Source organism: Dama dama, chromosome 29 (genome assembly GCF_033118175.1).
Source record: "Dama dama isolate Ldn47 chromosome 29, ASM3311817v1, whole genome shotgun sequence".
In the NCBI taxonomy this organism is placed as follows: domain Eukaryota; kingdom Metazoa; phylum Chordata; class Mammalia; order Artiodactyla; family Cervidae; genus Dama; species Dama dama.
In genome coordinates this window covers 51483243-51508702 of record NC_083709.1, presented here as the reverse complement: position 1 = coordinate 51508702, position 25460 = coordinate 51483243, and the positions used below count along the sequence as shown (strand labels likewise).

The 25460-nt window shown below is 38.6% G+C and overlaps 1 protein-coding gene and 1 non-coding gene across 6 annotated transcripts in view; one reads left to right on the top strand and one right to left on the bottom strand.

Annotated features, from left to right (window-relative positions):
• KANK1 (KN motif and ankyrin repeat domains 1) overlaps window positions 1–25460 on the top strand; it is a 210807-nt gene that overhangs the window by 85264 nt on the left and 100083 nt on the right. The gene's annotated exons all lie outside the window — the stretch shown is intronic.
• TRNAY-AUA (transfer RNA tyrosine (anticodon AUA)) lies at window positions 21770–21842 on the bottom strand. The gene has a single exon. It is a non-coding gene; the product is annotated as a tRNA-Tyr (tRNA).

The following is a 25460-nucleotide window of genomic DNA, read 5'->3' as shown; positions in this document are numbered from 1 at the left end:
CTGTGGCTTTGTAGTAGAGTCTGAAGTCAGGCAGGTTGATTCCTCCAGTTCCATTCTTCTTTCTCAAGATAACTTTGGCTATTCAAGGTTTTTTGTATTTCCATACAAATTGTGAAATTATTTGTTCTAATTCTGTGAAAAATACCATTGGTAGCTTGATAGGGATTGCATTGAATCTATAGATTGCTTTGGGTAGAATAGCCATTTTGACAATATTGATTCTTCCAATCCATGAACACGGTATGTTTCTCCATCTGTTTGTGTCCTCTTTGATTTCTTTCATCAGTGTCTTATAGTTTTCTATGTATAGGTCTTTTGTTTCTTTAGGTAGATATACTCCTAAGTATTTTATTCTTTTTGTTGCAATGGTGAATGGTATTGTTTCTTTAATTTCTCTTTCTGTTTTTTCATTGTTAGTGTATAGGAATGCAAGGGATTTCTGTGTGTTAATTTTATATCCTGCAACTTTACTATATTCATTGATTAGCTTTAGTAATTTTCTGGTAGAGTCTTTAGGATTTTCTATGTAGAGGATCATGTTATCTGCAAACAGTGAGAGTTTCACTTCTTCTTTTCCTATCTGGATTCCTTTTACTTCTTTTTCTGCTCTGATTGCTGTGGCCAAAACTTCCAACACTATGTTGAATAGTAGTGGTGAGAGTGGGCACCCTTGTCTTGTTCCTGATTTCAGGGGAAATGCTTTCAATTTTTCACCATTGAGGGTGATGCTTGCTGTGGGTTTGTCATATATGGCTTTTATTATGTTGAGGTATGTTCCTTCTATTCCTGCTTTCTGGAGAGTTTTAATCATAAATGAGTGTTGAATTTTGTCAAAGGCTTTCTCTGCATCTATTGAGATAATCATATGGTTTTTATCTTTCAATTTGTTAATGTGGTGTATTATGTTGATTGATTTGTGGATATTGAAGAATCCTTGCATTCCTGGGATAAAGCCCACTTGGTCATGCTGTATGATTTTTTTAATATGTTGTTGGATTCTGTTTGCTAGAATTTTGTTAAGGATTTTTGCATCTATGTTCATCAGTGATATTGGCCTGTAGTTTTCTTTTTTTGTGGCATCTTTGTCTGGTTTTGGAATTAGGGTGATGGTGGCCTCATAGAATGAGTTTGGAAGTTTAACTTCTTCTGCAATTTTCTGGAAGAGTTTGAGTAAGATAGGTGTTAGCTCTTCTTTAAATTTTTGGTAGAATTCAGCTGTGAAGCCATCAGGTCCTGGGCTTTTGTTTGCTGGAAGATTTCTGATTACAGTTTCGATTTCCTTGCTTGTGATGGGTCTGTTAAGATCTTCTATTTCTTCCTGGTTCAGTTTTGGAAAGTTATACTTTTCTAAGAACTTGTCCATTTCTTCCAAGTTGTCCATTTTATTGGCATAGAGCTGCTGGTAGTAGTCTCTTATGATCCTTTGTATTTCAGTGTTGTCTGTTGTGATCTCTCCATTTTCATTTCTAATTTTGTTAATTTGGTTCTTCTCTCTTTGTTTCTTAATGAGTCTTGCTAATGGTTTGTCAATTTTGTTTTTCAAAAAACCAGCTTTTAGCTTTGTTGATTTTTGCTATGGTCTCTTTAGTTTCTTTTGCATTTATTTCTGCCCTAATTTTTAAGATTTCTTTCCTTCTACTAACCCTGGGGTTCTTCATTTCTTCCTTCTCTAGTTGCTTTAGGTGTAGAGTTAGGTTATTTATTTGGCTTTTTTCTTGTTTCTTGATGTAAGCCTGTAATGCTATGAACCTTCCCCTTAGCACTGCTTTTACAGTGTCCCATAGGTTTTGGGTTGTTGTGTTTTCATTTTCATTCATTTCTATGCATATTTTGATTTCTTTTTTGATTTCTTCTATGACGTGTTGGTTATTCAGAAGGGTGTTATTTAGCCTCCATATATTTGAATTTTTAACAATTTTTTTCCTGTAATTGAGATCTAATCTTACTGCACTGTGATCAGAAAAGATAACTGGAATGATTTCAATTTTTTTGAATTTTCCAAGACCAGATTTGTGGCCCAGGATGTGATCTATTCTGGAGAAGGTTCCGTGTGCACTTGAGAAAAAGGTGTAGTTGATTGTTTTGGGGTGAAATGTCCTATAGATATCAATTAGGTCTAGCTGGTCCATTGTGTCATTTAAGGTTTGTGTTTCCTTGTTAATTTTCTGTTTAGTTGATCTATCCATAGTTGTGAGTGGGGTATTAAAGTCTCCCACTATTACTGTGTTACTATTAATTTCCTCTTTCATACTCGTTAGCATTTGCCGTACGTATTGCGGTTCTCCTATGTTAGGTGCATATGTAATTGTTACATCCTCTTCTTGGATTGATCCTTTGATCATTATGTAGTGTCCTTCTTTGTCTCTTTTCACATCCTTTATTTGAAAGTCTATTTTATCTGATATGAGTATTGCGACTCCTGCTTTCTTTTGTTCTCTGTTTGCGTGAAATATTTTTTTCCAGCCCTTCACTTTTAGTCTGTATGTGTCTCTTGTTTTGAGGTGGGTCTCTTGTAGACAGCATATATAGGGGTCTTGTTTTTGTATCCATTCAGCCAATCTTTGTCTTTTGGTTGGGGCATTCAACCCATTTACATTTAAGGTACTTATTGATAGGTGTGGTCCCGTTGCCATTTACTTTGTTGTTTTGGGTTCACGTTTATACAACCTTTCTGCATTTCCTGTCTAGAGAAGATCCTTTAGCATTTGTTGAAGAGCTGGTTTGGTGGTGCTGAATTCTCTCAGCTTTTGCTTGTCTGTAAAGCTTTTGAATTCTCCTACATATCTGAATGAGATCCTTGCTGGGTACAGTAATCTAGGTTGTAGGTTATTCTCTTTCATTACCTTAAGTATGTCCTGCCATTCCCTTCCTGCCTGGAGGGTTTCTATTGATAGATCAGCTGTTAACCTTATGGGAATCCCTTTGTGTGTTATTTGTTGTTTCTCCCTTGCTGCTTTTAATATTTGTTCTTTGTGTTTGATCTTTGTTAATTTGATTAACATGTGTCTTGGGGTGTTTGGCCTTGGGTTTATCCTGTTTGGGACTCTCTGGGTTTCTTGGACTTGGGTGGCTATTTCCTTCCCCATTTTAGGGAAGTTTTCAGCTATTATCTCCTCGAGTATTTTCTCATGGCCTTTCTTTTTGTCTTCTTCTTCTGGGACTCCTATGATTCGAATGTTGGGGCGTTTCATATTGTCCCAGAGGTCCCTGAGGTTGTCCTCATTTCTTTTGATTCTTTTTTCTTTTTTCCTCTCTGCTTCATTTATTTCCTCCATTTTATCTTCTACTTCACTTATCCTATCTTCTGCCTCCGTTATTCTACTCTTGGTTCCCTCCAGAGTGTTTTTGATCTCATTTATTGCATTATTCATTTTTAATTGACTTTTTTATTTCTTCTAGGTCTTTATTAAACATTTCTTGCATCTTTTCAATCTTTGTCTCCAGGCTATTTATCTGTAACTCCATTTTGTTTTCAAGATTTTGGATCATTTTTATTATCATTATTCTAAATTCTTTTTCAGGTAGATTCACTATCTCCTCCTCTTTTGTTTGACTTGGTGGGCATTTGTCATGTTCCTTTACCTGGAGGGTATTTCTCTGCCTTTTCATCTTGTTTAGATTGCTGTGTCTGGAGTGGGCTTTCTGTATTCTGGAGGTCTGTGATTCCTTTTTATTGTGGAGGTTTTACCCAGTGGGTGGGGTTGGACGTTTGGCTTGTCAAGGTTTCCTGGTTAGGGAGGCTTGCGTCGGTGTTCTGGTGCGTGGAACTTGATTTCTTCTCTCTGGAGTGCAATGGAGTGCCCAGTGATGAGTTTTGAGATGTGTCTATGTGTTAGGTGTGACCTTGGGCAGCCTGTATGTTGGCGTTCAGGGCTATGTTCCTGCGTTGCTGGAGAATTTGCGTGGTATGTCTTGCTCTGGAACTTATTGGCTCTTGGGTGGTGGTTGGTTTCAGTGTAGGTATGGAGGCTTTTGGACAGTCTCTTATTACTTAAAGTTCCATGTAGTCAGGAGTTTTCTGGTGTTCTCGGGTTTGGGGCTTAAGTCTCCTGCCTCTGGGTTTCAGTTTTATTCTTCCAGTAGTCTCAAGACTTCTCCTACTATACAGCACTGCTAATAAAACTTCTAGGTTAATGGCGAAAGATTCTCCCCAGTGAGGGACGCCCAGAGAGGTTCACAGAGTTACATGAAGAAGAGGAGAGGGAGGAGGGAGATAGAGATGAGCAGGAGGAGAAAAAGGGGGACTCAAGAGGAGAGAGACAGATCTACGCAGTTGTCTGTTCCCAGAGTGTTCTCCGTAGCCCAGACACCCACCAAGATTCACAGAATTAGATTGGGAAGAGAAGGGGGAGGGAGGAAATAGAGGTGTTCTGAGGTAGAAAACAGAGAGTCAAGATTGGGAGAGAATAATCAACACACTCGTGAATAAAAATGGGAACTGAATACTGGATTCTTAAGTGTCCACAATTTATATCATATACTGAAAAACAAAGATTAAAAATCTAGAGTAGAGGTTAGACTCTTAAAAATACTATATTAAAGGCAAAAACCAAAACACACACACACAAAAAATTTTTTTAGAAATATATATGAAGTTCGGTTTAAAAATAGGGCTTCTTTTTTTTTTTTGTAAGGTTATAGTGTAATGAAAATGAAAATTAAGGAGTAGTAGAGGAGTAATAGAGGACTTTAAAAGGAGATAAGAGAAAAAGAAAAATAGAAAATAGAAGAGAAAAAGAAAAAAAAAGAAAGAAAGAAAAAAGAAAAAAACACAAGTAAAAAAATAAAAAAAATTTTTTTTTCCCCCTAATTAAGAAAATCGTAAAAATCTTTGAAAATGAAAGTTAAGGAGTAATGGGGGAGTAATAGGGAATTTTAAAAGAAAATAAAAGAGAAAACCTAAAAAAGAAAAAAAAAATTTTTTTCTTTACTCAAAAAAAAAAAAAAAAAGTAAAAATATATCTAGGAATTTCTCTAAAGCTGTTGCAGTCAGTGTGGGTTCGGTTCAGTTTCAGATAGCTCCTCGTTCCAGCTTACACTTCTCGATATCTACAGGCCCCTTCCGATGTAGTCGGTGTTTTCTAGAGGGATTTTAATCTGTTGCACCAGTCCCTTCTGAAGCGGTGCCCTTTGTTTATTTGGCTTCTGTTTGCCGGTCTCTTCAGTGCCTAATTTCCGCCCTGACACAGGCGGGCGGAGGTGGTCTCTTATTCAGGTTGCTAGTTCAGTCGTGCTGCGGCGAGGGGCTGGCGCTGTTTTCCCCGTCTACGCTGCTCAGGCTCCTGGCTGCTCTATATGGAGCGCGCCCCGCGCTGCGCGCGGTTCCAGCCCTCGGGTGTTCCACAAAAGCGCGGAACACAAAGCTGCGCCTGCTCCCTGTGCCTTCCCCGTCCCAGCGGTTCAGGCAGCCAGGGGCTTGACGGGCGCTCTCCCCGGGTGCGTGCGCCTTCTGCCCTCCACGTCCCCAGCCCCAGTCCCCGCCCGCGCCGGTCGGGTGCCAGGGCCCTGTGTCTCGCTGCGACCCTCCCGGCGGATGTTGACCATCCAGAATCTCAGGAGGTCTCTGATTAGAAACTGGGGGCCTGTTTGCAGAGCGGCAGGGGATGCGGTCTTTGGGGCCGAACCTGCCCCTTCCCCTCCCCCCTGCCTCCTGCCTCCGGCGGGGCTGGGCCGGTCCGCAGCCTGCGAGCTCTTCTCTGGACTTTCTCGTTCCCTTTGTTCTGCGAACGGCCGGCAGTGTGTTCGGGCCGGTTAATTTTCTCTCTCTCTTTTACTGTCCCACAGTTCAAGTTGGTAACTCACAAAAGCTCCCCCCGATTGTCCTCAGGGCACTCAAGCCCGGTCCTTACCCTAAGCAATGCCGCCCGCTCCTCTCCGTTCTGCCCCCACTTGCTGGTGGCGGATGCGGGCGTCTGGGGTACTTTTCCGCCGGGAGTTGCTTTTAGGCACGTAATCTGTGAGTTTTATTTATTGTTCCCCTCCCAGTCAGGTTGCCCTCCGAGGTTCAAAAACCCCCAGACCCGCCAGTGCGAGGGTTTCCCGGTGCTTGAAAACTTCCTCTATTAAGAGTCCCTTCCCGGGACGGATCTCCGACCTTAGCTCCCCTGTCTCCCCTTTTATCTTTTATATTTTGTCCTACCTCCTTTCGAAGACAATGGGTTGCTTTTCTGGGCGCCTGATGACCTCAGCTAGCGATCAGAAGTTGTTTTGTGAAGATTGCTCTGCGTTCAGTTATTCTTTTGATGAATTTGTAGGAGAGAAAGTGGTCTCCCCGTCCTGTTCCTCCGCCATCTTGGCTCCTCCCCATCATTTCTTTTTAAATTCCACATATAAGGAACGTCATATAGTTTTTCTCCTCGCTCTCACTTACTTCACTCCGTATGGCAATCTCTAGGTCCATCCCTGTTGCTGCAAATGGCATTATATCATTCTTTTTAATGGCTGAGTAATATTCCATTGTGCATATGTACCAAGTCTTCTTTATCTTTTCATCTGTCGATGCACATTTAGGTTGCTTCCATGTCTTGGCTATTGTAAACGGTCCTGCAGTGAACATTGGGGTGCATATATCCTTTTGGATTATGTTTTTCTCCAGATATATGCTTAGGAGTGTCTTGATAAGGTCCTTTGCGCAAAAGTGGTTTGTTTGTTTTTTTTTTTTGAAGGAGTTCAGAGATCTTTATTTTTGCGTTGTTGGACAAGCTTTTGGGGTCACATCTAAGAATCCATTGCTTCCTATCTGAAGTCAGAAAGATTCACCTTTTTATTTTCTTCTAAGGATTTTATGCTTTTATCTGTTGTATTTAGTACATTAATCCATTTTGAGTTAATTTTTCATACTGTGTGCGGTAGAGGATCCAACTGGATTCTTTTGTATGTGGATATCTGATTGTCTCAGCATATTTATTGAAGAGTTTATCTTTCTACATTGAAGAATCGTTGCACCCTCTTGAAAAACCAGTTGACCATGTGTGTAAGAGTTTGTTTCTGCACCTTAGTTCTGCTCCATTGATTTATATTCCTAATCTTATGCCAATACTACACTGTTTTGATTACTATAGTTTTGTAGTAAGTTGAAATTGGGAAATGTGAGTCTTCCAACTTTGTTTTTCTTCTTCGGTACCATTTTAGTTATTCAGGACCCCCTTGTATTTCCATATGAATGTAAGAATCAGCTTTACCATTTCTGTAGAAAAGGCTGTTGGAATTTTGATAGGAATGGTGTTGAATCTGTAGATGATATGGGGTAGTGTGGTCTTCTTAGCAGTGTTAAGTCTTCTAATTCATGAACATAGGATGTCTTTCTATTTATCTGGGTCTTATTTTCTTTCAGCAGTGTTTTGTAGTTTGCAGTGTGTAAGTCTTTTGTCTCCATTAAATTTATTCTTAAGTATTTTATTCTTTGGATACAATCATAAATCATTTTCTTTTTTTTTTCTATTAGATTGTTCTTGATGTATAGAAACACAACTACTTATACATTATTTTTACTTTTTTAAAATGTAAAGTTAAAAGAATGATCTCCACTGGTCATTTTAAAAATTAGTTAAGAAGCCCACTGTCTCTACAGATATTTTCCTAGAGTGACTCTTCTTAAGTTTGGTATACACCTTTTCATATATTATATATATACACATATACACTTTTTTGTAGACTCATATTTTGTCTACATTTTAACTTATTTTTACTTAATTATAGATAATGAATACATTCTTTGTCAGTACATCTAGATGGACCTTATTCTTCTTAAATGCTGCAGAGTACCTTTTTGTACTGTTTTGTTTAAAAGTTATATTTTAATGAGCATTTAGTGTGTTTTCAGTTTTTTTCTGTTTTAAACATTGCAAAAATTAACAATCTTTACCTTCATCAGTGTATACTTACATGAGTATATCTTTAAGGTAAATTCCTGTAAATAAAATTACTTAGGCAAAAAAAAGTGCATATATCTTTTATGGACAGTAAGTGTTCTTGTTTTTGTTTTTAAGTGCCTATCTACTGTGGGCATAGATGCTGTTTAGTGTTATCTAAGAGCATCACAATGAGTAATTAAATGTTTGAGGCAAAGAGGAGGAAAGAGTGTGACTAACCCATATAAGATACTAATAAATGTAGTAATCTAAATAGAATGTAAGTAATAAAATCCTTTTCAGTATGTTTGTAAGATTTGTGAACAAGGTGTTTTAAAATTCACTGTCGGTCCAGTTTACTATTGTCAGGTAAGGAAGCAGCTAGTAGCACATAGACACCTCTTGAGCTTTTCTCTCTCTTGCCTTTTGTATACCCCACCCCACTCCTAACATATCTTTCTTTAACCTCCCCCCACCCACCCATTGCTTGCAGTCACTCTTAAATATCTTTGAATTTTATGCCAAAATATCTTTTGCCTGGTTGACAGATTCTTTGAACACCTAGTATTTTCTTGTTTGGCCATCCAAGAAGGACCACTTTGGGAATTTGCTACCATGTTCTAAAGTTAGACTTTGTTTTGTTCTGGACTAACTGAAAAGTTTAGAAACTTGAGAAAGCAGACCATATTCATTTTGGGGGAAGGTCACTGTGATATTCTTTCACACTGAATCTTATCTCACACATTTCTCTACTTGTCTATGGTTAACTAGGTAAAGCAGAAGAATATATTTTTTTCATAAAAGAATATGTTTTCATAAAAAAAATATGCTCAAAGTAAACCAAATGGAAGTGAGAAGTAAGGATACAACAGTTGCTTTCCTCATCCATATGTTTTTTTTTTAACTTTTTTATTTTGAAATAATAAAAATTATTTTATTCTCCAATTTTAGACTTGAAGAAAAGTTGCAAAAGATAATACAGAGTTCATATATACCCTTCAGCCAGATTACCCTAATGTTAACATCTTACATAACCATAGTGTTCTTATCAGTTTATTAGGAAATTTTAAGTTGACAAAATACTTTTAGCTCAACTACAAACCTTATTAGCATTACATACAGTTTTCTACTAATGTCCTTTTTCTGTTCCAGGATCCAAACTGCATTTAGTTTTTCTGTCTCTTTAGATTTCTATACTTTGCAACAGTTCCTCAGCCTTTTCTTGTCTTTCATGATCTTGCTACTAATATTTTTGAGTAGTACCGGTCAGTTATTTTGTTTAGTGACTCTGAATTTGAGCTTTTCTGATGTTTACTCTGAGGTTATATATGCTTTTGAGGGAAGAATACAGCAAAAGTGATGTGGCTTTTAGTGAGTGGTTACTTAGTATCAGTTTCTCTGTGGGTTTTTGACTCTCCATTTTCAGTCCATTTTGTATTTTAAAGTAATCAGAATAATTTTTGGTCCTCTGTATTTCTGTTCTTATATCCAAACTCTTTTGGCTAGCAGGTTCTGTGAAAACAAAGCATAATTCAAGGCATATTTTATGTGTGATGATTGAGGTGATAATAGTTGCAAATCAATTTGTCTACAGTGATAATGATCTTCCTAAGCATTTTGCTCTATTTCAAAATTCATTCTTGGGTTTTACCACTGTTTCTTATGTAGAGAGAAAGTGTCTCTTGTTCCTTTTTCAACAAGAATTAGGTTTATATCAGAATTTTAAAAGATTAATATTTCAGGTACATTTTCCTCTTGGCTTTGCCATTTTGTAAGAAATTTTCATATCGTTCCCACTTCCGGTACACTTTAATTGGGAGTAGGATTAGGTATAATATGGTATAATCCTTAGCTGGTAAATAAAGCCTGGTGTTACAATGATTTGAAAATATACCTGGCTGTCTCTTGACATTTTAATGTATAAATTATCTTTGCAGCCCTAAGTGAGCTTGAAGTAGCTTTGATAACTAATCATTGTATGGTCAGTCAGCCAAAAGAATTCACAGAGAATAGCTTGGGTGTCTTGCGTCCAGTGTAAAGGTTAGTAGTTTGAGACTTGTTCCTAATGCCTGTAATTAGTTATGTGGAGAGACACCACATTAACATTTAGTAGTTGCTTATTCTTAATAGTTCCTACATCAATCATCATTATCTTTTCCTTTCCCTCATCTAGAACAGAGAAATATTTAACTTATTGTATTAGTATTAATGTGTTCTATTTTAATTAAAAATAGCAAATGCACTTGTTTAAATTTTTCTCTTTTAGAATTTCCAAAATTGTTTTAAACTTACCATACTTGCTTTTGTTTTACATTAAGTCATGGTTGAGGAAGCAGGTGGAGTGTCATTGGCCCTATAGTTCAGCAAAAACCTTCTTATCCTATAGAATCTTGACTTTGGGGTACAGTTGATAGATATGTTTAAGGTTAAAGTTAGAGGTAATATTCAAAGTACCAAACAAGTATTGTTCTGATTATTTGGGTTCTTTATTCCACTTCTTTCCTGGAGACATGATAAATAATGATGATGAAGCTAATAATAATCATTTATTAAATAGGCACCATATACCAGACATTGTGTTGGGGAGTTTGCAAATATCATCTCATTTTATCCTAATGGAAACCTCCTAATTTTTTAGAAATGGAACTCAGTGCTTGTCAGGTTAAATGACTTACCCAGGATTGCACAGTTAGCCAGAGAACGGTCTGCATTTTGTCTGAGTTCACTGCTCATTCCCCATAGTATATACTGTGGCTATCTTCATGTCAATAAAGATGAGAATGCCTCTATGATTGCCTTTCCTTCAAAGTATTTTTATATTCTAAAATACTTCAGAGGATTTTATATTCTAAAATACTTCAAAGGGTTATTAAAATGATTTTTTAATATTAGGGGCTTTTTCCTTTGGGCTTAGCTCTTGTCAGGCCTTTGGTTCCTAGATGTAAAATACTAGATATGACGAAAGTTACATTGCTCCCAGATAATACAGTCATACTTTTTCTTGAACCTTAACATAACTTTTCTCTTAGACTTACTTTCTTTCCTGTGAGTGGACTCCTGCCTCAAGCTGGAAGAGTGTTGTATTTAATGGCAGAGAAAATGAAACACTGAACCTGGCAGTGTGTAGACTATAAACATGAGTCGGTTGTAACTGCCTTGACCTTTGGTATGAATGCCCGTGGCTTCACCCCACACTCGTTAATGTTGTACAGTTTGTATTCAGGAAGCCTGGCAGAATGATGCAACTGGGAACATTCCTTGGATAAGTAAAAAGCCCTAACTTCAGCCCCATGTACAGTAGCCCTTCCTAAATTGCTAAAGTGTGAGCATCTGATGACGCTGAGCTCATGATGAGATATTCTTTTGGAAGAAGGTAGTCTTGAGAAAAGGAGGAGGGTGGATTTTCATCTGGCATATCGTTAAAAACCTGCCTTACAGATTCTGGCCAAGTAGGCTTGTAGATGTTGGGCTTAAGATATTAAAGGGTTTTGCTGTGATGGATGGGTTGGGATGTGACGGAGCTATCCATCTTACATAGTCTGAAAATTTCCTTCTTAGGCTAAAAAGAGAAGTGAAGGATAGCATAAACACAACAATCACAAGGAAACACTAAAAGATTGTGTTTGACTATTGGATTTGTATATAAAACAGTCATGTGACTTTCATGTGAGTGACACTTCCACTAGGAAATGGAAATTGTCAGAGCATTTTGTGTTTACTATATGTGCATCTGAGGCAGACAGTAGAACTACCAGCTGCTCACAACCTATCTTTCAGAGAAAGTTCTTGTCATTGCACTAAGAAACTATTGAAGACATTACCATATTGGGAAGAAGAAATTAGTCCAGGTCTGTTTTTCATCAGAGATGGGAAGTATCTTATTACTGCCTTGTATTTTAAGTGACATCTAAGGAAGTGACTTAGAAAATGAGATGTAGGGAAAAGATTGTTAAAATCAAATATGTGCCATTTGCAGACTCTTAAAACTTGGGAAGAATTGATGTAAGTAGAACACACTGAGGTCTGACTCCCTAAAGTCAGATACTTGACATGAAACGTCCTTTTGTCATTAGAAATTTTTTTATTTTAGAATATTTGGACTCATGACCCAATGCAGTGAGAAGTTCAGGTGTGCATGGAAGGAGAGTGAGCCCTGTCGTCCATGCTGCGTGCAGTCCCTGGGAGGGGAAGGCCCAGATCACGGGCAGTGATAGAATGACCGAAACCCTCCCCCACCCTCTTTTGGTTCTCATCCTTTTTTCTTTGTTTTTTTTGGTCTCCATGGCTTTCCCTAACACTCAGACTGACTGAATCCCTTGCTTTTAACTTGTCCAAGGGTACAGAGGTCAGCTTTGAGTTAGCTTTTTGTATGACTTGGTTTGATGGTTTCAGATAGGGTGTGTTTCAAAGCAGCTATTGAATAGCAAGTAAAGCTTCTCTAAGTCTGTTGAGAATTTGGACTTGAAACAGTGTTAAAGCACTTAAGAGGATTCTTAGACATTGGTTACTGGGGATGCTTTTGATAATTTCTAAGGTAGTGAGACCACCCTGGCTACATATTAAATGTAGAAGAATTTAAGATAAGTGTCATGTGATATATTATGAATATAAACAAAAAATAATATGAATTAATGTCAAGTTTATTTAACTTAAAATTGCCTGGTAAATGTGCACCCAGAAATTTTAAAAACTGGACCATCATTCATATTCTGTTTGTGTATTTTTCTACACAGCATTAATTTATGTGCATGTTTTTGTAAATGGACAGAAGTCATATTTTAGGAACATAATATGCTGTTGTGTTATGTGCCGTGGTTCTTGCTAAGCTGTCCCCCTGATGTTGAATATTTAGTCTGTTTCTCGTTTTTCTCTATTATACATACAAAGAACTGTAAAGGGCCATTGTTGCTATGGTAGCTGTTGAGCATCTGTTGGATATGCTCATATACATATGTGGCATCATGCTATGGGGGATGATACAAAGACAAATAAGGCAAAGAACACTGTAGGAGACTAAGGGATGCCTGGGAGGATGCTTTCTGTCTAGTTTGAGGAAGCCTCCATGGAAGAGTGGCGTTTGCTTTGGGGTCTTAAAGAATGAGTGGGAAATGGCAACCCACTCCAATATGCTTGCCTGCAAAATCCCATGGACAGGGGAGCCTAGCCAAGAATCAGACTTGACTTAGCAGCTAAACAAAAACAACCTGAAGAATGAGTAGCAGTGAGAATGGCAAACATGGGAAAACTGAACTCTATGCAGTGAAGTAAGCAATTTCACAGTATTGTGGTTGGAGCACATCAGGTCCATCTGCTGAAGAGTCTAAAATACATTTCACTACAAAATGTCTTGCTATAAGGATGTGTTTTAAATATATTTTGTAAAGTGTATGTACTATTAAGTTTATGGTTAAAATGTTTTCAAAGAGATGCTGCATATAGAAAGTATGAGACTAGAACTTGAATCCTCCTATTTGTTAATCACTTTTTAATATCAATGATTCTATAGGGCAATCTTATGAGGGAAATAATATCTGATTTCCAAGTGATGAAAGGGAGGCATTTAAGTATGCCATTTTGCATAAAATATAGGAGGTTACCAACAACATGTGTATGAGCAAAGTCGAACTCATTCAAGCATGGAGCAAGGATTTTTAGACAGTTATTATTTGCTATATGGGTCAGTGCTGGAGTAAAGAAATAGAAGACTCCATCCCCCAAAGAAACTAATGGATTGATTGAAGAAAGAACCAAAAAAAAAAGCAGTGAAAACAGAATCTTAACAGTATGTTAAGCCCTTTGAAGTTATGCATAGAACACTATGAAGGCACTTAAAAAGGGGCATTTATCGTGGGGTGAGGTGAGGAAATCAGGAACGGCTTCCTATAGGAGGAAGTATCTACGCTGGGCTTTAAGGAGTGAGAGGAAAACAAAGAAGCCTTCCTATGGTAGGCAAGGTGATCAGCCTGGACAAAGGGGTAAAGAGGTGAAGAAACATAAAAACTAAGAAATATATACATATTTATATTTATGTAAATATATATTATACGCACGTGCACACACACATCCCTTCTCCACAGCTGGAGAGGTAAGGAGATTAAAAAAATAATAGCTGTGGATGACATGCTATGAGAATATTCCAAGTTAAAAAAAAAAAGCAGGATCATCTTTACCCAGGAAGTAAATGGGCTGGTCCAGGCTCACAGTGGTTGAGCAAAGCTATAGGGCAAAGAAGGAGCTAGGGAAGGAGGTCTCCCTGGGCTCCCCCCTCCTCCCTGAAGAAACTGGTAAAGCATAATCATCCATTCAGATTTTTATTTTTTTTTTTCCCTTAGTTAGTAGCTTTAAAAAAAAAATTACTGGAGGTATAGTTGATTTACAACGTTGCGTTTCGGTTGTATAGCAAAGTGACTCAGTTACACATATACATACATCTACTCTTTTCTAGAGTCTTTTCCCATCTAGGCCATTGCAGAATATTGAGTAGAGTTCCCTGCACTATACAGTAGGTTCTTATTAGTTAGTTGTTTTATATATCATAGTGTATGTGTGTGTCAATCCCGGTATCGCAATTTATCTGTCTTCCCCATTATCACCTGGTAAGCATAAGTTTGTTTTCTGGAATCTAAAAAGAAGGGAGTACAGATGAACGTGTTTACACAACAGAAGTAGAATCACAGATGTAGAAAACAAACACAGATTTTTAAGTGTTTTATCCTTAGGAAAAATTTTGGGGGTGGGAGTTAAATTCCAGTTTATGAATTTTTCATGGATCATTGTTTAAAACTGACTCTTAGACTGGTCATCAGTAAATGATACCCTGTTTCACCTTCCTTAATCCCTTTGCGTGCTGTTGGGTCATTCAGGATGGCACTGAGGTTAAATTTGGCAAATCTTAATCCACTTGAAAACAGATGGTTAAGACTGCTAAACACACGTTCAGTCGCTGCCTCTCCTGCGAACTTGTTGGTTCTTGTGCAGATTCCTGCTTCCGCCCAGTTCCAGGATCAGCTGCACATACCTGCCTCACCCCAATCCAGAAGGGCCGGCCTTAGACTTTCTTCACCCAACCCAGAAGTAGAGTTCTAGAAATGTTTGCTTCCAGGGCTGTAAGGATGTCTGTAACTTCTCCCTTTCCTTGTTCTCTTAACTTCCTGTGCTTGGAGGGAAGCACTTGGTAAGGTGGCAAGGACTTTTAGGCAAAGAAAAAAGCAGTGGAATAGATGTGGTATTGAAATTAGGCTGATTGCTGGGAAGCCCCATAGCAACCCTCTTTCATGTTTCTGCTATCCTTACTTAGTTGTGCATAGTATACATCATTTGTTTTCCCTTTGAAAATTTCCATGTGTATGTGTGTATCTGTGTGATGTATCTAGTACCATGGAATCTTTGAAGTAAAGCATATAAAACTTTCAGAGTTACAACATAAATGACCCATTTGATGTGTTTCACATTCTATGTCGATAAATAGGTCAAGTATCCTTTATTAGTATTTGTGTATTTTCTTAAAGACCTAAAAGAAATATTTTGCTTTAAAAAAATTCTCTATTGAACAATGCTATATTAGCAATGTTATATTAGAAAAAGGTGATTGTCTTAGACCATCTGAGATGACAATAGTTAACCTTGGGGTATTTGCTTGTGCAAACTGTGAGTGAGTTGAGGATCACAATGGTGGGCTGTATTTGCAATCTCTACCTCAGAGTAGTGCAGTCATTACCCAGGCTGGGCTGATTTGGTCAGTCTGTCCTTCTTCAAACCAAGGGGATAAACAGACTTGACACATTGTTCACAAAATGTCAGTTTTTAGGGTGTGACCGTTTGAAACATACCTGAGAAGCTACCTAGATGAAGCCAACTCATAAAGTTACTTAAGAGCCTCCACCCCAGTTGATGGTCCAGATTGTCTCCAAGGGAGGTGAGCTGAGCCAGTATTAAGTTTGTGAGTGGGATAAGGCAGTGGTGATAAGGCATAATGGATGCATTCATACCCATTGTTTCGATACAGCATTTTCTTGGATGGAAGCATGGGAAGCAACGCATGAGCATGTACTCACACTTCTTGGTAGCTTTCTGGGTCACCACTGGTCTCCTGCTGTTCCTTCTTGTCCATCCACCCACTGGGACTTGAGCTTCTGAAAGATCACTGAAAATCCTTATGTTCTGAGAATCTGAAGGGGAGAAAACTTGACCCCTAAGGCTTTGGAAAGTCAGTTGAAACAATAAAAATGTTTTTAAAAGACTGTCCACACCTAATAGTTGGCTTTGACTAGAAAAAATTTACATGTTATTAGACTGATTATTATGATGTTTTTGTGATAGCCATTGAAGTATTTTAATTTAGAAAGAACTTTGGTAGGTTTATGACTTATATTTTAGATGGATTTATTTGTAAATTCTAAGAATTCCCTAAACTTCTAATCCCTACCTCAAGTCCATTTTAAATATACCCTGTAGACCTTGATCCTGCTACTATGTTTTATCTTTTAAGTCACTGGGACTTCTTTAGTGAACTTCAGCAAAATTTAGGAATGCTTGTAAATTACAATGAAGGTAACTCTAAATAAAGGAGAGGTAGGTCAGTATCCTAGTCTGGAACTACAGTAAAATTAATTTTACTCGAACCACTGTGTAGCAGGTGTTTTCTGTTTATTTGTTAAAGAAAATCAGTGAAATATTTCAAATTATATATAAATTCTACTACTCTAATATAACAGATTTCATCTTTCTTACATACATTTAGTTTACATTTTAGTTATGTGGTATATTTGGAATACTACTTTTACCTAAGATGGTACAGATTTCCGTTCATTTACAAAGCCTTTACAATTATAATGATAAATAGTATTTAATCATATTAAAGTACCATAATCTATAAACCACTTTCCTAAAATTAAAAATGTGGATTGTGTGTAATTCTTTGGTACTTCTTCAGGCCATTATAAATTATTTCTTTGTGGTAAATTCACAAGAATAACAAGGCTAAAGGTTTGATTTGGCTAGAGTTTCTATTTGTCAAAGACTTTTTTGATTATAAATGCATGATCATCCTAATAAATGAGCATGGTGTAGAAATATATAAAATACAAATTCTCTGTGGGACCTCAGTCCCATTCCAAGTGAGCCCTTAAGCAAAGGTCGTATTGAATGAGAAAAGATAGTAGTGATACATGGAATGATATGGAAGTAGTGATGGTATACTGTGTAGTTTAAAAATAAAGTACTAGTTTTTTTGTATGATTTGAAAAATGGAATCCAAGCAGTTCCTTCTTTGGACAAGACACAGCAGTATGAAGTGTTGGTTTACTATAGTAGCTGGTTGACAAAGTGCAATCTCCTGTATCAGGTAATGTTAAGTGATTTCCAAGCCCCCTTGACTCTATCAAGAGGTAGCTGGAACCAGCAGGCCTGAGCTTTCCTGGGTTTAAAGGTCATTGAAGAATCCTTCTAGATAAAAGAGGAATTGTGTACCCTGGAGTGATGACTAGGCTTGTAAATCCCGGAGGGCCAGTGGAGACAGTTCTGGTATGCTAAAGGAAGAACATGCTTTCGGCTGCATGTCTGTGACCTGAGTGTCTGTTTGATTTCATATTCTAGACCTACCAGCAGAAATCAGATGTGTAGTCTTTCCCACTTTTCTGGGAATTGTGGCTGAGCAAAGAGAAAGAAGCCCATACATAAGATCATTCTTCATGGAAGTGTTTAATTTATTCCATGAGTCCATAGAAGAATAATGCAATTTGGTTGTTTCTTTGAATTATTCACAATTATTTTTCTCTAAAATATGTCCTCTCTGTCCTGTATGTGCTCATTTTGCTACTCCAGGCTGAGTGTAATTAGGTTGCCTTACTACTCTGCCTGTCAACCGTGTCTCCATCCTCATTTCATACGGAAGGTTGACCTGACATGCATGGTGGTTTTTGGCCTTTGGGGTTGCTAGCTATCAGTCCCCAGCATTCCATTTGCTAGTATTGTGCCTGGTCCAAGCTTTTTACTTGTAAAAACAATAGGCAAACTAAGGAATCTTTTAGTAAGTCTCAGATAATTGTCACTGAACGAAAAATCCTGCTAACCTGGCCAAATTCCTCACTGACTCGGTACTTTAGCTTCCAGTATGTTAAACTGGGTTTCTAGATGTATCTCCAAGTGGGTTGCCATTTCCTTCTCCAGAGGTATTTAGAAATAGGACAAGGTATAAAAGCAGTGAGAGTCAATGAATTTGTCAGATGGAAAATGAAAAAGCAGTCCTCTTAAGGTGAAGAAGCTACAGGAATTTAACATGAAACCCTAGGGATGAATTTAACCTTCACCCTAAGTTGATGATGTCATCTGAGGCCATACTGGAATATGTCGAAGACAGTGACTGTAAGTGAGAAATAACTCTGAATCCTGGTTTTGACCATCCGCTGTTCTTCTAATGAGGAGTTAACAACTGGAAAGGGGACCCACACAAGGCAGGAATCACCATGACCTGTGACACTTGTCTTCCATATATTTATTCCAGGGTTCCCACGGCGGCGTCATACATACAACAAATGACAAGCATGGATTGCGTTTGTACGTACTCAATTTTTCAGAAAAGAATTTATGGTGACTTAAGGATATACAGAATGAAATTAATGATCAGTGGGTGAGGCTACTCAGACAGAGGGAAATGGCCGGAAGAGGAAGTGAGGGATGAAGATAGAACATGTATTGTGTAAGGGCTTGTAAATACACTAGACATAGGCTGATTAACTCTGTGCTGTCCAGCAGCCAAGGCAAGGAAAGAACTGTGACCGGATCCACGGCTCACGGGGTCTTTAGGATTCAATAAGCTAGTTCCTCAAAAAAAGCACAGGTACTCACCACACGTGGATTAGCGGGCTACGCCGTCAACAAAGTGCTGATCCTAAGTGCAGCCATAGCCCTCACTGCTGGAGGAAGCGTGGGGCTTCTGTGCTTTACTTCTATGCCCCTATTGTGCTGATAATACAAAGAATAATACAGACTGCAAGCTTTCCTTTAGTACCTTTTCTGGTCTTTTAAAATGTTATAATAAGTGATACTTATGAGATTAAAATGGGTTACTTATTATACTTACTGAACTCTACTTTAGAAATAATGGGCCCATGAGCACTTACATTTTTGTCTTTCTGGTATAATGACTGAGTTCACTAGATGGCAGTATCATCAGCCTTTTGGAAAGTTAAATGTGATCTCACATCTCTTTAAATACTGAAGACGCAGAAAAGGAGGAAAATCTTTTAACTGAACATGCAGGATCTCATTTCTACACCTTACAGGAAAGGGAGTTTTTCTGTTTCCTCTTTCCTTTTCTTCCGGGCCATGGGAAGGTGCTGTCCATAGTAGCTGCAAGCATATTGGGTGGCACTGAGTGCGCTTTTTCACAAAAAGCAAGCAGGAGTGGCTGACAGTGATTCTGGACCAGCTATGGGATAGCAATGAATGATAGGGTGAAAAATGTGTTTAGTAAGTGGGGATAACTTTTAGGCCCTCTGTATTTGTTCAGATATCATTTCTAGCATCAAAGCAATATTAAGCTGTCTCAGGAAATGAGATGATTTGATGTTTTTCTACTTATGTAAAAATCCTTTGTCCATTTCCATCTTTGAGGAGAGACTGCATTTTGAGAGCTTTTTTTAGTGAAAAAGTTGGACTTCTTTAAAAATTATAGTGTTATAAAGGTAGAAGTATTTGGTTGGATTTTAGGGTTTTTACAGTGTATCTTAGGGCTTCCCAGGTGGCGCTAATGTAGAGAACCCACCTGCTAGAGCAGGAGATGTAAGAGATACAGGTTCATTTTCTGAGTCAGGAAGATCCCTTGGTGAAGGGCATGGCAACCCACTCCAGTATTCTTGCCTGCAGAATCCCAAGGACAAAGGAGCCTGGTGGACTACAGTCCATGGGGTCGCAAAGAGTCAAACACAACTGAGCGACTTAGCACACACGCAGCACGTGCAGTGTATCTTGGGTAGCACGTGGGCAGCCTTAGAAGAGTTGGTCTTTGTCCTCTTGGCGTTTTGTTAATAGCAATGCTGCTGGTGTCTTGAGCAGGACAGCTCTTCATTGTGTACTACTGTCCCGTGTGCCGTAGGGCGTTCTGCATCCCTGGCCCTTATCGCTACGTACCAGTCATGCCTCTGAGTCGTTATGATGACCCCATGACACAAATTCCCATGATCCTCCTTAATAGGGCAAAGGAAGGGAAGGGGTGTTGCCCAGGGTTGAGAACCTCTGGATTAGAGGTTTTGATTTAAGTAAAGGAATTTATGGAATGTAGTAGGCGTGATCTCATAAATTGTTCATTAATAATTTTCTACTCTAAAAATCTTAAATTTTTACTCATTTGCATTTATTAATGGTTGTGATTTCAATTAATTCTACATAAGCACAGTTTTATGTAGTAAAAAACTGTAAATGTATGATTTTTGTATAAACTCATCATGTACTTTTTCTTCTACTCTTTACTGTCTTTCTATTTAACCTACACATCATGCAGATAGTTCATTCTCCTCCACCCTATTTCCTCCTCCTATTTTTAAAGTTACAACCATTTTTTTTTCACAAGTCAGCTTTAGTATCATTTTCTTGAGAACTATGAAGTATCTTTTTTGTTTGTATTTTGATTGAAACTGTTAGTATACAAATAACTTAAGGATGAATTGTATTCTTTTCTCTTCTAATCTTTCTAGCATCATACATTCTTCTTTTTGCTAGGCTTCCCTTTTTTCTCCCTTAAAAGTTTGTCTGGATGGGAGAAAGTCTTGCCTGCATTCTCCAACCCTTACTGATCTCATGTGTCTCTGAGTTACGATTTGTGTACACACATGCTATTCATTTCTAGGTTGTGCCAGTTGAGAAGAGAGTAATCTTGTTTTCTTTCTCTTTTTCTTTGTTCATCAGCTAACTAAAAAATCCACTTGACTTTAAGGCCTGGACCCTAGGACTCCAGTTTGTTCTCAAGGTACCCAGCTCAGGGCTAGTCCATAGTATATTCTCTTGGTAAAGATTATATAGTTGGTGTGTCCCAAATTACCTTCCCTGGTTGGTCTTTGCATTTGTGCAGTTAATACCAGCTTCTGGATATAGATTGGGTCACTATAAAGTATGCCAAAGACATTAGGAGTAAATTTTATATCTTCCCTTTGATGTCTAAAGACAGAAGATAGTGGTAGAGGGGATTCTGAGTGGCACCTGATCTAACAAAAGATCCGTGTGTAATGAAAGAAGAGGGACAACAACTGCTGAATCCACCTGGAAAAATGCTGACCTACTCTGGGTCCTTGGAATACCAAGGTCCAGAGGTGATGCCAGCTGATAACATATGCCATGCACCAGAGTTGATGCCATTTGCCCTCCCAGACAAACCTCTGAAGGCACACAAGCAGAAGGGAATTCTCCTATTAAGAGGCAGCAGTGACTCTTCTGTAATCATCATACCAGCCTTAATTCTCCACCCAGCATCAGCCTAGAACCACACCCCTGACTGCAGCTCAATAAAGAAATGCTGTTTAATGGTAAAACATGTCAATCAACGAGATGGACTTTCAAGGTTTAGGTAATCTTCGGTACTTGTTTGCGTTACTAGGCTTTTAACTTTCATCCCATCCCTAGAGCTACCTTATTACAAGATGTATCCATGGGAACTAAAGAGACACTGTTTTGGCAGTTACTTCAAGGACTCCTCAGGGGCTAGTTGATATTCTTTCTACTCACATCTGAAGCAAGTGGATTAAAAACAGCAGGTCTTATGCTGATTGTGAGAGTAGATACTTTGGATACTGGTTAGTGAAGTGAAGTTGCTCAGTCGCGTCCGACTCTTTGCGGCCCCATGGACTGTAGCCTACCAGGTTCCTCCATCCATGGGATTTTCCAGGCAAGAATACTGGAGTGGGTGGCCATTTCCTTCTCCAGGAGATCTTCCTGACCCAGGGATTGAACCTGGGTCTCCCGCATTATAGGCAGACGCTTTACCGTCTGAGCTACCAGGGAAGCTGGATGCTGGTTAAGTTGCTGTCAAACTGCATAACCTGGATCTCTAATGTACAAAGCCCTTATTTTGCTTACCACTTCTCTAAACTGTCATTTAACCTAAAAACTGCATGTTTCCACACCCCCCCCAAAGAAATATTTGATTTATATTCAATTGGTACCTACCAGGTTTCACCAGTGAACTTCCTATTATCCATCCATCTACCCATCCATCCATCCAAGCTTTTAAGTGCCCTAGGTTAGATACATAACAACAGTCAAGATAGTAATCATCCTACATGACCCCGTGTCTCAGTGGCTTTCTCTCAGTTGTCCTGTATGTCGCTTGTGGGTCAGCTGCAGCTATGCTCTGTGTTGACCTTTTGTCTGTTGATGGAGCAGCCCCAGTCTGCATCACTGCTGCTCTTCAGAGCCAAGGAGGATAAAAGAGCAAGGTAAAGTTCCATGCTAGCTCTTCAAGCTTCCTCTGGAAGTGATATGTGGTCATTGCCCAAAGCCAGCCACATGGCTACACTTGAGTGCAACATGGGAGGTGCTATATAATTTCCCTTTGGGAAAGGGCAGAAAATTTTGGTAAACAGTAATATTATCTGACATGTGTCTGAAAATACTGTTCCTACCCTAGATCTTAATAGTCTGAAAGAGAGTAGTTTCTTGCTTGACTTTTCAAAACATAGTACTGTAAATGAAGGGTGGGTCAGCCAGATTGATTTTTTTTTTATTCTTGCAAGGAATCTATTATGATCAATAAAGTATAATAAAGGTTTATATTTTTCGGTTATCAGTGGCTTAGTTTAACAATTTGTACCCAACAGCTGTCACCTATCAGCTTTGCTGTTAGACATTTATATTTCAAAGCCAGATGTATCCTTTGTCTTCAAAAAGAAAATGGAATCATTTGGAGGGAAGGAAAAAGGAGTGAGGAATGGCAAATGTCTACTATGCTGGTTTTTACTTTCTTATTAATTTTTTAAAAAACAGCAGCCCTTGCTCACCTGGGTATCTGTTTAGTCTGAGAAGATATTTTTCCTCTTGGCCAGGAGCCCACCTGGAAGGAAGAGCCCAATGTCACCTTTTCAGCTGCTCCACGGGAGCAGCTATTCAAGGGAGCCAGCTATTCTTCTTTCATTTGGCTGTGGGAGGAGGCACTCACAAAATGGGCTGGTAGGAAAAATTGCTTCTCAGACTGAATCTTTCCCACTGTCAGTTTAGGCAGATAGGGTGCTGCTCCGCACCTATCTTCTTTGGCATAAGCTCAGATCAGCAGGCCAGTTCCTGACACACACCTATACACACTTTGCACTACTTGTTCTGTTTTCCTCTTTCTTGCTTAAGTTTCTCTCAGGAATAAGCTCCACTTAAGGCTTATCACTTTTGTTGTCAAAAAGAAAACATATTTATAGAATGGAATATCTCATGGAAAGAGGGTGTGGGCAGAGTGTAGGAAGGAATGAATCCTGGATGTTGTCAGTCAACAGTATTTATGGAACCACCCTCTGGACACCACACTTATGGTGGGCAGTTACCAAAGATTACATATGGCCCACTGCCCCCTGTTATCTACCCTGCACACTAGACTTCCTCCTGAAGATTATTTCTGCTAATACTACTGTGGTTAGCTTACTTTGGATAAAGAACAGTATTTCCAAGAATACATTAGACAGTTCTAGATCTAGATCCCGTGCGGTGTAGAACTGAGGCATTCACTGAGAAAAGGTTTATTATTCTCACTTCCAGATCACTTTTTTTTCTTTTTGGCCATGCCACACAGCTTGCAGCTGTGTTCTCCCAACCAGGGTTCTAACCCTGGCCAAAGGTAGTGAAAGCACCAAGGCCTAACCAGTGGATTGCCAGGGAATTCCAACAGGTCTACATTTTTAATGCAGGAAAATAGTATTGTCTCTTTGTCAAAATATTTATCAGGACATAATTGCCTTATAAGCAAAGACTTCGGTTTTAAAGAAAACATGTTCACTTTTAGATACCTAATTCACTTCTTCACGTCCATGAAATAATTTTTTGAATGATTATGAATAAGGAAGCTTGATCAATGGGGAAAAAAAAAGTCTTCAACCACAGGACTCAAATTGCCATCTGGGAAGAGATACTTTGATTCAGTAAGAAAGCCTTGTGCACACTGGGTGGGGAAACTGCTTTTTCTCTTCTGGCCCCTACCATCTCCTGTCTGTCCTGAGGCAGAACTGGCTCCACCCTATTATTCCAAGTACAATCTCCTCCTTCTAGTAGTTTGAACAAACTTACCTGCAGCCTTAAAATAGAGAATAAAGCTGTTGGAGGAAAGAAGTAGGGAATTAATGTTTATTCGGGTAACTTGTAAATTAAGAAAATGGTTTTAAATGTGGACTTAACGTTTTCTGAACTTACATTTACTATCTATTGGTGACAGTCCATAGCACCCTTAGGAGAAAAAAACTATAAGCCATAACTAAGTGCAAGCCACTCTTTTTAAAGAAGCACATGCTCAGGTCATTTAAATATCCCCTGTAGGGCCAAATCTTCAGTTCTTTCTTCATAGCCCATACTTGTCTTAAAGGAGTAGGGGAGGTTGAGAGGCTCGGGTTAGGTATCATATCATGCCTCAAAAATTGTTTTTATAAGTGTAATTTTTCAAGCCATACAGTACTTAGAGGTATCTCAATGCTTGGTCTTTTTTATCTAGTTGAGTGGAAGATAGGGCAGGAGAAAACAGGTAGAATGAAACTAAATCAGCAGTAAGCTGGTATCCTAACAACTTATACCTCAGGACAGATGCTAAGCATAATTTACCCTTTGCATAGCATCAGATTTGGGTGGGCCTAGTTAGGGCTTCCCTGGTGGCTCAGACAATAAAGAATCTGCCTGCAATGCTGGAGACCCAGGTTCAATCCCTGGGTCAGGAAGATCTGCCACTCCAGTATTCTTGCCTGGAGAATTCCATGGACAGAGGAGCCTGATGGGCTTCAGTCCATGGGGTCACAGAGTTGGACACAACTGAGCAATCAAACATACCAGTTGCCTTAAACCTTGAAAATGTGTATTTACGAAAAGAAGAGCTGGCATTAAGTCAGAATAGCTAAATATGCCATTCTTTTATAATCAGATGAACTGCTATAGAATCATAATAGCTTTCCAGTGGTCAGCTAGGGACAGAATGGATAAAGATGTTTCATAATCCACAAGAAATCTTGCCTTCAAATTGTTAGGTACATACAGTTTACAGAACACAGATTTTCTCGAGTTAGCATTACTGTAGTTTTCAGAGGGTTTATATATAATATATTCCCATATGAAAAGTTTTTAATTAAAGTTTTAGTTCTTTGCTATAATTTAAAAATACTTTAAAATCTATAGATTTTCCTCAGGTGGGAGTGTTTCTCCAGGTATATTTAGCTGGTTTAAATTCTTCTGTCTGGGCAAGCCACAAGACTGTTCAGCCACTGGTATCTTCTGAAAAGCTCTTACTCTGTGTTACTCAGTGTCATTAACCACATCCCATTCTTTTCCCACGCTTTCTTGGAATAGGACACTGACTCTTTAACAGTCCATCATCTAAAGCCAGATTTTGTGGGTTGGATTAAGCCACAGGTAATAATGTGCAAGAAAATAAAAGTTGGGATA